This window comes from Octopus bimaculoides, chromosome 9 (assembly GCF_001194135.2).
Source record: "Octopus bimaculoides isolate UCB-OBI-ISO-001 chromosome 9, ASM119413v2, whole genome shotgun sequence".
NCBI lineage: Eukaryota > Metazoa > Mollusca > Cephalopoda > Octopoda > Octopodidae > Octopus > Octopus bimaculoides.
In genome coordinates this window covers 21,908,771-21,920,289 of record NC_068989.1, presented here as the reverse complement: position 1 = coordinate 21,920,289, position 11,519 = coordinate 21,908,771, and positions in this window count along the sequence as shown.

Genomic DNA, 11,519 nt, shown 5'->3' with positions numbered 1-11,519 from the left:
ATAATAATAATAATAATAATAATAATAATAATAATAATAATAATAATAATAATAGTAATAATAATAATAATAATTCTTTCTACTATAGGCGCAGGGCCTGAAAATTTGGATGAGAGGTTAAGTCGATTACATCGACCTCAGTACTCCACTGGTACTTAATTTATCGACCCCGAAAGGATGAAAGGCAAACTAAACCTCGGCGGAATTTGAACTCAGATCGTAAAGACGGACGAAATACCGCTGAGCATTTTGCTTGGTGTGCTACGATTCTGTCAGCTCGCCGTCTAAGAGATGTGATGGCCACAATGGGAAGGCCTTCACAGGTTTACTACTTTAAATAATGATTCATTTGACAAGTCGGTGGAGCTTGTTGTTGCTGCTGTTGTTCCAGTCGTGACCATCTCGTCTTTCTATATACATACATATCAAAAACTTTATTGTCCAATGTGTCCTTCATTATTTAAAACTGTGGGATGTGATTTGAGACAGACTTGACTGCTATTTTATAAACCACGTAAACTAGTTTATAAATAACAACTATTTATACATAACGCAATATTCCCTGTTATGTAGTGTTTATTTCTCTAAAACCTGAGAGAGTGCTATATTTAACTAGACAAAGTATTACACACACACACACACACACACACACACACACACACGTATACTTCGTTTCTGTATTTGGTTTGCAAGATTCTTTATAGGAAGGACTATATAAATTTTTTCATACATACATACATACATACATACATACATACATATGATTTGGGATAGAGAAGAGGAACTGTGCACGGTTGTGGAAATTAGTTGCTCAGCGGATGTTAATGTAAAGCTGAAGACCAGTGAAAAAGAGAACACCTATGTTGAACTACTGAGAAATCTGCAGTTACTCTATCCCTGTAATTATTGGGTCACTGGGATATGTAACACACTGCCTAAATACCAATCTTGAGAAATTAAGTTTCTCAAAACCAGAAAGGAGAAAGCTAATTCGAAGACTACAGATCCAATCCATCACTGGAACTGTTAAAATTTGTAAAACTTTCCAAAAATTTATCATTTTAATATATATGAGCATGTCTAGATATGTAACTATATGCATGAGAATACATACATAAAACATACAAATCTGCACATACATGCATACATACATACATACATACATACATACATACATACATACATACACACATACATACATTCATACAAAAAAAACCTGTTGTTGATGTTGAAATTCCAATGAAGGAGCCTTGGATTTAGGTTAGAAACCGGTTCTTTCTCTATTGGCAAGAAATCTTGAAATAAACTGAACAATGACATCTATATATACATACATACATACATACATACCCAGTGGGTGGGTTATAATCTACTGGTTGTGTGTCAGGTCAATTGTCATTGCTGCTGGTAACGCGTAATCCAGTAGAACCTGTTTCATGGTTGGCTCGTCAGCGACTAATGCGACACTCCTATCAGACTAACTTGGTGACCCAGGAAAGATAAAAGCCAAATTTGCTAAAGGGTTGGGTAAATCCAGCACAAGGTCAACGGCTATCTAGCATTTCTGTGCACGAATATAAAAATATACGAGTTGGGGACCACTTCACAATAAAACCACTGAGTGTGATGCCCTCTCTCTGCTTGTAATCAGAACATCCACCGAGAACAAGCATGGGCAACCTTTTTCGAGAAGCGGGCTGCATGAGACACGGTTCATCTTCAAGTGGGCTGCACTACTAAAAAAGAAAAAAATCAAGGTCGCAGTTTGCTCACGACTGGTCTAGGATATTAAAAATTTAGATTTCGAACCCCCATTGCTTTGCGGGTAAGACTGTCATTGAACGACCGGAAAGTTTTGTAAAAGGTTGTTGTTGTTGGCACTCCGTCGCTTACGACGTCGAGTGTTCCAGTTGATCCGATCAACGGAACAGTCTGCTCGTGAAATTAACGTGCAAGTGGCTGAGCACTCCACCGACACGTGTACCCTTAACATAGTTCTCGGGGATATTGAGCGTGACACAGTGTGACAAGGCTGGCCCTTTGAATTACAGGCACAACAGAAACAGGAAGTAAGAGTGAGAGAAAGTTGTGGTGGAAGAGTACAACAGGGTTCGCCACCATCCCCTGCCGGCGCCTCGTGGAGCTTTAGGTGTTTTCGCTCAATAAACACTCAGAATGCCCGGTTTGGGAATCGAAACTGCGATCCTATGACCGCGAGTCCGCTGCCCTAACCACTGGGCCATTGCGCCTCCAATTGTGAAAGGCAGGGGTAGCAGAAATAAGCCTGACAGAAATATCAAAACAAAGCTCTACAAATCATTCCGTGTCAAACACTGTCAAGTCTCCAGCAACTTCTGAATCTTCTTTCATCTTCAACTGCCCTTGTTTTGTAGCTGATTTTAGATAATTTGAGACAAGAGTGTGTGGATGATGCTGCTCAAATTCTCCTCACTTAAAACTAGATCATGCGTAATTCATAATTTTGAGCACAACTGACGTGAGCTTCTTCAAGCCATTAACAAACGGCTGGCCTTTTGTTATAGTTCTTGGGGTACCACGAATGATTACGACAGTGAAATATCACTATCATCACCGCCATTTCCGCGGATTCCTTGAACTGAAGATGCGTAGCGGAAGTAGTTGAAGCTACACATCAGGGTCTACATGTGGCGGCGGCCCACGTTGAATCGCCGCGTAGTCGAGAGTAATGGTCTTCATTGATCGCAGACGAACGAACACAGCAATTGATTGAAAATATCTCAGTGTGCTACTGTTACTTATTTTATCAACTCTGAAGTGTAAAGGGTAAACTCAACACTAGCATAGGTTAAAATTTAGAACAGGGATCTAAGAAGGCGTGATTCTACTCGAGTGAAGGTAGGAATTCTTATTACTAGACAAGCTTTTAACTATGCTTTATGCACCGTAATTATAATGGAGAAGTTTTATTTTATTAATTTTAACGGCTAAGGCGGTGAGCTGGCAGAAACGTTAGCACGCCGGGCGAAATGCTTAGCGGTATTTCGTGTCTTTACGTTCTGCGTTCAAATTCCGCCGAGGTCAACTTTGCCTTTCATCCTTTCGGAGTCGATAAATTAAGTACCAGTTGCGTACTGGGGCCGATCTAATCGATGGCCTCCTCCCCCAATATTTCGGGCTTTGTGCCTAGAGTAGAAAAGAATAATTTTAAGGGCTTAGTCAGAAAAAGAGAGCAGCGCCCTTGACTTTTTTCAGATACTTTCAAGCTTCAGAGAGTAAGGCAGCGAGTTAATTCTTAGACCGAAGACTAGGCTGCAACAAAGTGGAATTCACTGAAGAAAAGAACCAGTTGGAGGGGGAGTTTGAACTGGATGACAAATCAGGTCTACCACTCAAGAATAGGATAGGCAATGAAAATAAGACTAATGTATAATAATAATAATAATAATAATAATAATAACAATAACAATAATAATAATAATAATAATAACAACAACAACAACAATAGACACCCAGAAATGCAAATTCTGTAGAAAGAGTGTGGAAAATGTGACCCACTTGTTAAGTGGATGTGAGAGCCTTGCACAAAAAGAATACAAGCACTGCCATGATAATGTGTGTGTATCTTCATTGGGTCTTATGCCGTAAATACCATTATGAAGTAACAGAGAACTGGTATGAGCATGTACCAAGTAAAGTTATTCAGGAAGATGGAAAAGTAACGATACTCTGGGGCTATGGTTTTCAGACGAATCGTGTAATCGTACACCGTCGGCCGGATATTGTCATATAGAATAAGAGAGACAAATAGTGTCAGATTATTGATGTAGCCATACCAAATGGCATAAATGTTGTGAGTAAAGAGGTTGAAACAAAATCACCAAGTACTCCGAATTGAAAGTGGAAATGGCAAGACTGAATGGAATGCGAGAGGGTAATGTAAAAGTGATACCGGTGGTGATCGGAGCGTTGGATTGAATCCCATTGAAACATCAAGACTTCTTAAGGCAACTGGAAATCCCATACAAGATTTATGTCTTGCAAATAGCAGCCTTATTGGGCACAGCGCACATCTTAAGGAAAGTATTATCTGTCTGAAGTCCTTGTTGTGACTTGACAGATGACTAAAGACTCCGGTGCATTTTTAACTACACTGTGTTACGAAGGAATAATAATAATCATAATAATAATAATAATAATAATAATAATAATGGGGAAACTACACATTGTGGTAATTGAGAAAGAAAGCAAACGATGCTGGGTCATAGATATAACATGCCCAGCTGATAACAAAGTATGCGATAAAGAAGAAAGAAAAGTCGATAGATATAACAGGTTAGCTTGGGAGGTTAAGCAATTGTGGTCGATGAAAAAGTGGTAGTAGTACCATTAATTGTCGGAGCCTTGGAGACAGTGAGTAAAAATCTTGAGAAGTACATGGAACAAATAGGGGCTGCAATAATGGTGGAGCACTTGCAGAAAACAGCACTGCTTAGGACCACTCGAATACTCCGGATGGTGCTCGAAAAATAAGAGGTATTACCTTAGTTCACTGGTAGTGAACAGCTGACACTGTAGTTCATCTCCAGCGTTAGAAGTTGTGCAGAGACAATAAATAAATAAATAAATAATAATAATAATAATAATAATGATAATGATAATAACAACAATCCTTTCTACTGGGAGCACAAAGCCTCAAATTTGGGGAAAAGGATTAAGTCGATTACATCGACCTCAGTGCGTAACTGGTACTTATTTCATCGACCCCGAAAGGATGAAAAGTAAAGTCGACCACGACAGAATCTGAACTCAGAACATAGCGACGGGTGAAATACTGCTAAGCATTTCGTCCAGCGTGCTAACACTTCTGCCAGCTCGCCGCCTTAATAATAATAATAATAATGATAATTTCAAATTTTTCCACAAGGGCAGCCATTTTGGGGGAGGGGATGCGTCGATTACATCGATCTCAGTGTGTAACTGATACTTCATTTATTGACCCCGAAAGGATAAAAGGCAAAGTCGACTTCGGCGGAATTTGAACTCAGAACGTTGCGATAGGCGAAATACCGCTAAGCATTTCGTCCAGCGCGCTAACGATTCTGCCAGATCGCCGCCTTCGAATAATAACCATAATAATAATAATAATAATAATAATAATAATAATCCTTTCTACTATAGGCACACGGCCTGGATTTTGTGGGGAGGGGGACAGTCTATCACATCGACCCCAGTACTCAACTTTTACTTAATTTATCGACCCCGAATGGATGAAAAGCAAAGTTGACCTCGGCGGAATTTGAACTCAGAACGTAAGCGCGCTAACGATTCAGCGAGATCGCCGCCTTCATATAATAATAATAATAATAATAATAATAATAATAATAATAATAATAATAATAATTTTTTTACAGTAAGCACAATGACTGAAATTTGGGGGTGGAGAAGGGGACAGTCGATTACAGCATCTTGGGTACTTGACCGATATTTTTTTTTCCGAATTCGGAGGGATGAAAGGCAAAGTTGACGCCAGCAGAATTTAAACTCAACGAAATGAACCAGAAAAAACACTGCAAAGGATTTCTCCCAATCGCTCTTATGACTGTTCCAGCTCGCTACCCTAATAATAGTAATAGTATTAATAACAATAATAATAACAATGAAGGCGCATGACTAAGTGGTTAGCACATCGAGTTCACAGTTTTGAGTTTATGAGTTCGATTCCCTGACCGGCTGTGTGTTGTATCCTTGAGCAAGACATTTTTTTTTTTACGTTGTTCCAGTTCTGTAGAAATGAGTTATGATGTCGCTGGTGCCAAGCTGCTGGTCTTCCATAAACAACCTTGCCCGAACTTGTGCCTCGGAGGTGAACCTTCTAGGTGCAATCCCACGGTCATTCATGACCGAAGGGGTCTTTACCCTTTTTAATAATAACAACGATGATATGGACACTGATGGCATCAATGACGATGATGATGATGATGATGATGACGACGACAGTTTTTTTTTGCCTGGGGGCATTGACCAAAGGGGAGGTTGCACCGACAATTTACAATGTGTGGGTGAGATTAAGTTTACATAAAATCGATTGAAGAAAAAGAAAGGGAAATGAAATTAAAAATATCTAATTTGTAAATTTAAATTTCCTTACGAAACAATCTTAAAAAATGCAAAAATTAAATCGTACCACAAAAAAAAAAGGAAGTAAAAACTTCAACTTTCCAAGAAAATGTCCCGATTATCATCAGCCCATTCATAAGAAAAGCTGAAAAAAAAAAAACCTAGAACCGATTAAAGAGAAATTATTGGAATTAAAGAACGACCTAACTGTATAAGTTCTTCACAACAGTTTATCATCTCTCGCAAGCAACCTGCACATCAAACAGTTATCCTGATGTCATTGACCAGATACTCAAAATCCTGCGCTTTTTTTACCATCTATGTATTTTTGTGAAGGTAGTTTTTCTTCATTTCTCAAAGTCAGATCAAAGGTAAACAACCGTTTGGTTTCTGAAAATGATGTATATTGTGCAGCCAATAGTAAACTATATCGTAGCCACCAAATATATTTTAAGATCATTGGCAAGCATTTTAAATCAATATAAGTGTAACATCAGTGTTTGTTAGGATGGTTTTTTTAAAAATTTGTTTTCTGCTAGATTGCATTTTTTAAAAAGCTAAATTGAATTTTTCAAGTTTACTATTTGATTTTATTTAATGTGTGTTTCATGTTTGATTTGTTTTATTTAATTTTATTGATTTCTATGCCAAGCAGCCCATCAAAACGTTCAGTAAAGCAGAGAAACCAGCTGAGAATACCTGTTATAACTCTTACGAATAAACAGCAGCTAAGAAAAATTACTCTTAAAGATCAACATAAATTAAGAAAAGCTATAATCAATAAAAATAAAACAGGAATTTGACATCATGACAATAATATTTAGTTATTTTAGTGAGTTAAACGATTTTCTATACGTTTGCATAACCACAATAAAAGAAAATGTAGGTTTAAATAAACAATGTACGGTTACAAAAGATAAGAGCCAATGACGTAAAGTAGGCGACAGGAAAGGTAAACTAATATGCAGCATAGAGACACAATGCAATGAAGGAAAATGACAGTAGATAAATCTAGAAAAAATATGAAACATGTATATCATTTTTGATAAGTAAGTATTATATAAAACATTGAACAAACACAACTCCAAACACTTATTTTTAATACGAAAACACATCTGTCGTACATAATTGGTTTAAGGGATATAATATTAGGGGAAAGTGGCTCTCTCCAAAGTATGCAATTGGAAACAAACCCCCAAAACGTCTATAGAACAATAAGCGGTAATGATATGGAAGCAGATAAGATACCCATTAAAGAACGATTTAAAGTATTTTGGAAACGCACTTTTTGATCAAGCTACACTAAACGTATCAGTTGGTCAAAGGTCTGCGTGTCTACAGGAAAAACTGGAAGAAAAAATATCACTTCAACGCAGTGCAGTATCTAAATCTGCTTTCAAATCCAGTTTCCAAATCTGCTTTAGACAGATTTGGAAACTGGATGTTCTCCCAAAGACTTGAGTTTAATTACATTCACCTAAAATGTTAACCCAAGATTGCAGCGAAAATACCTGTTCTACATTTTATGGTCTGGGTCGGGAAAAGGCAAACGTGCACATGATCTTCGTAAATCATATGCACGGTTGCTAACAAGATATATTTAATTTGTGTGACACTTATGAAGTTGATTGATATTCATCGGGAACAGTTGCAAGTCGACGTATGTAGGACCACAGTTCCAGGCGATTGAAGTTCTAGGATGGAAGGAGTGGACAAAGTGATCTGTGCGGGAATTAGAAGGGAGATACAATTTGAATGATAAAAAGAGAAGAGACGGTTGTGAGTACAAAGCTAAGGTAGAGATGGTACGTAACTAGATAACTATAATGAGAAGTAGTGGCATATGGTGATTGTTGTCATTGGGTGTGCTGCCACACTGACCATACAATGATTAACATTAGCATTACACAAATTAGGCATACAAGCTGTGTATTTCTATTCAAAATGCAGGATCTAAAATGTAAATAGGGTAAACTTAATTCAATTGAGACACAGGTGTATGGCACTAATTGGGATACAAGTACATGGCACAGGTATATTTCACTGAATTAATAATACTCTATAAACTGTAAAGTGGAGGCGCAATGGCCCAGTGGTTAGGGCAGCGGACTCGTGGTCATAGGATCGCGGTTTCGATTCCCAGACCGGGCGTTGTGAGTGTTTATTGAGCGAAAACACCTAAAGCTCCACGAGGCTCTGACAGGGGATGGTGGCGAACCCTGCTGTACTCTTTCACCACAACTTTCTCTCACTCTTACTTCCTGTTTCTATTGTGCCTGTAATTCAAAGGGTCAGCCTTGTCACACTGTGTCACGCTGAATATCTCCGAGAACTACGTTAAGGGTACACGTGTCTGTGGAGTGCTCAGCCACTTGCACGTTAATTTCACGAGCAGGCTGTTCCGTTGGTCGAAAAAAAAAAAAGATCAACTGGAACCCTCGACGTCGTAAGCGACGGAGTGCCAACAACAATAAACTGTAAGCATTCTAAAATAAGCCATAATTTTCTTATGCGCTCACACTGAAAAATAAGAAACCATATAATTTTACTTATTTAAATTACTTATATGTAAGTTCTGTTCTTCTTTGAGACGCAAAATGTTCGATAAACTCATCGTACAATAAATCATTTTGTTATTAGCTTTGAAAACAAATTAAGATCAAAGTTATATGGTGATATTGTAAAAAAAAATCAGTTTTAGTTTAAGAATTTTAAATTAATTTAAACGTACAATTTTTCACCACGAAAACGAACATGCAACCGTACTGTCAAAGCGGTCGCATACCCCTCATCATTAATCTTTTGCTATCCTATTATCCTACGATACGCCTGGTACCATATTTTGCTACAATGCGCTGTGAGGTGTGCAGTGTTATTTCAAAACACCCGCCGCAAAATTTCAAGCAGAAGAATAACAAAGTTTTCTATTATGATTTGTGATTAAATTAATGAGTAAGGTTAATATTTATAATGAATTTGCCATTTTCGATGGGCGTGTAGTGTACACCTAGCGCACCCGGAATGTATGCCCCTGATGAGAAGCGACCGTTGTCAGTGGTGAACGAATATTTGCCAATATAGCAAAACACAGTAAACTAGACCTCGCGCCTCAAGAACCCTAGTTTCTACTACTTCATTTTTTCTCCCTGTAATCTAGCATCCAGCACAAAGATGCACTGCATAAATCCTTTCTTTACGGAACACGCACCACTTTCACAACCTTCCTCCTCTGTCTTTCAATAGAGCCGAAAAGATGCAACACTAGAAACCGCATCATGACAACATTTTGTAGTAAAGAAGTTTGCTTCCCAACTTCATGGCTCCAGGTTCAGTCTCACTGAGTGGGCAAATGTCTTCTGCTATAGCCTCGAGCTGACCAATGCCTTGTGAGTGGATTTGGTAGACGGAAACTGAGAGAAGCCCGTCGTATTATGTGTGTGTGTGTGTGTGTGTGTGTGTGTGTGTGTGTGTGTGTGTGTGTGTGTGTGTGTGTGTGTGTGTGTGTGTGTGTGTGTGTGTATTTGTGCGTGTCTTTGTGTATGTGTTCGTCCCTTCCACCACTTGACAACCGGTGTTGGTATGCTTACCTGCTCATAACTTAGCGGTTCGGCAAAAGATATTGATAGAAAAAGTACCAGGCTTTACAAAATAATATATACTGGGGTCGATTCGTTCAACTAAAAATTCTTCAAGGTGGTGCCCCAGCATGGCCGCAATCTAATAACTGAAACAAGTAAAAGATATAAGACAAAACTCGCTAGTTATAGATTTTAGGTGACATCGTGCCATCATAAGGTCTTTCAAAGACAACAATATTGAGGGTCACTGGAATATTCCGGAATTTACATCGTCATCGGCTCTTAAAGTGCAGGCAGTACAAAGGCAATCTTCAGGACTATGAGCTAAAATCTCTTGCTTGGACAATCCTGAAAGACACCTACCTCTGTTGTCAATAATTTTACACCAGATGTCTTGCTTTAAGTACGAGAATTTTCGCGTAGAGCTATCGTAAGACAGAATGATGTAATTTTTTTTTAATTGAATAGCAGTAGGTATAACTAAGTTTTTATTATAACTAGGTTCATAGAATTTCATCAGCAATTTATATTCACTCAAGAATATAGTAAGCATAGCTTCAAGGAAATGTATCGTTAACTATACCATTTTATAAACACTTTTATGAAAGTTTCAAGTTAATTAAAATAAACATACTGCCAGGCGTTGTTACTTTACATTCCGTCAGAGAAAACTTAAAACATGTTTACTAATTATGGCCATATACATGGATAAATAAAGCGTAAGAAAGAAGTTTTCTGGTAAATGACCAGACTTTAGAACATCCTGTTTGGAAAAGTATTCTTTTCCTGTAGGGTGTTTACGAAAATATATCTTACCAACACACACACACACACACACACACACACACACACATGTGTGAGAGTGTGTGCGTGCGTGTGAATATATATTTATATATATAAATATACATATTCTTATCTTTTATTTTTTACTTGTTTCAGTCATTTGACTACGGCCATGCTGGAGCATTACCTTGAGTCGGACAAATCGACCCCAGGACTTATTCTTTGTAAGCCTAATACTTATTCTACCGGTCACTTTTGTCAAACCACTAAGTTTCGGGGACGTAAACACACCAACATCGGCTGTCAAGCGATGGTGGGGGGACAAACACAGACACATTCAAATAAATAAATAAATATATATATATGTATATATATATATATATATATATATATATATGATGCGCTTCTTTCAGTTTCCGCCTACCAAATCAACTCACAAGACTTTGGTGAGCACTTACTCAAGAAGACACTTATCCAAGATGCCGCGCAGTGGGACTGAACCCAGAACTATGTGGTGGGGAAGCAAGCTTCTTACTACACTTCGTTTTTGTATCTGGTTTGCAAGATTCTTTGTGTGTTGAAACAAATTTTGCTGTGTCTGGGGAAAGTCATACTATTTTAATGTCTAACACGCTCACCGGTTCAATTTCCACTCCTTTCTTCTTCTTCTTCTTCTTCTTCTTCTTCTTCTTCTTCTGATTATTATTATTATTATTATTATTATTATTATTATTATTATTATTATTATTATTATTATTGTAGAGAGCTGGCAGAATCGTTGGCACGCCGGGCGAAACGCTTAGCGGCATTTCGTCTGGCGCTACGATCTGAGTTCAAATTCAACCGAGGTCAACTTTGCCTTTCATCCTTTCGGGGTCGATGAAATAAATACCAGTTGAACACTGGAGTTGATGTAAATAACTCATCCCCTCCTCCGAAATTGCTACCCTTGTGGCAAAATTTGAAACCATTATTATTATTATCGCTGTGTCTTCCAAAATTTTCGTTGCTTTTGCCACCTTGTCAATGGATGTACATCCAATTTTGGAAGACAAATAT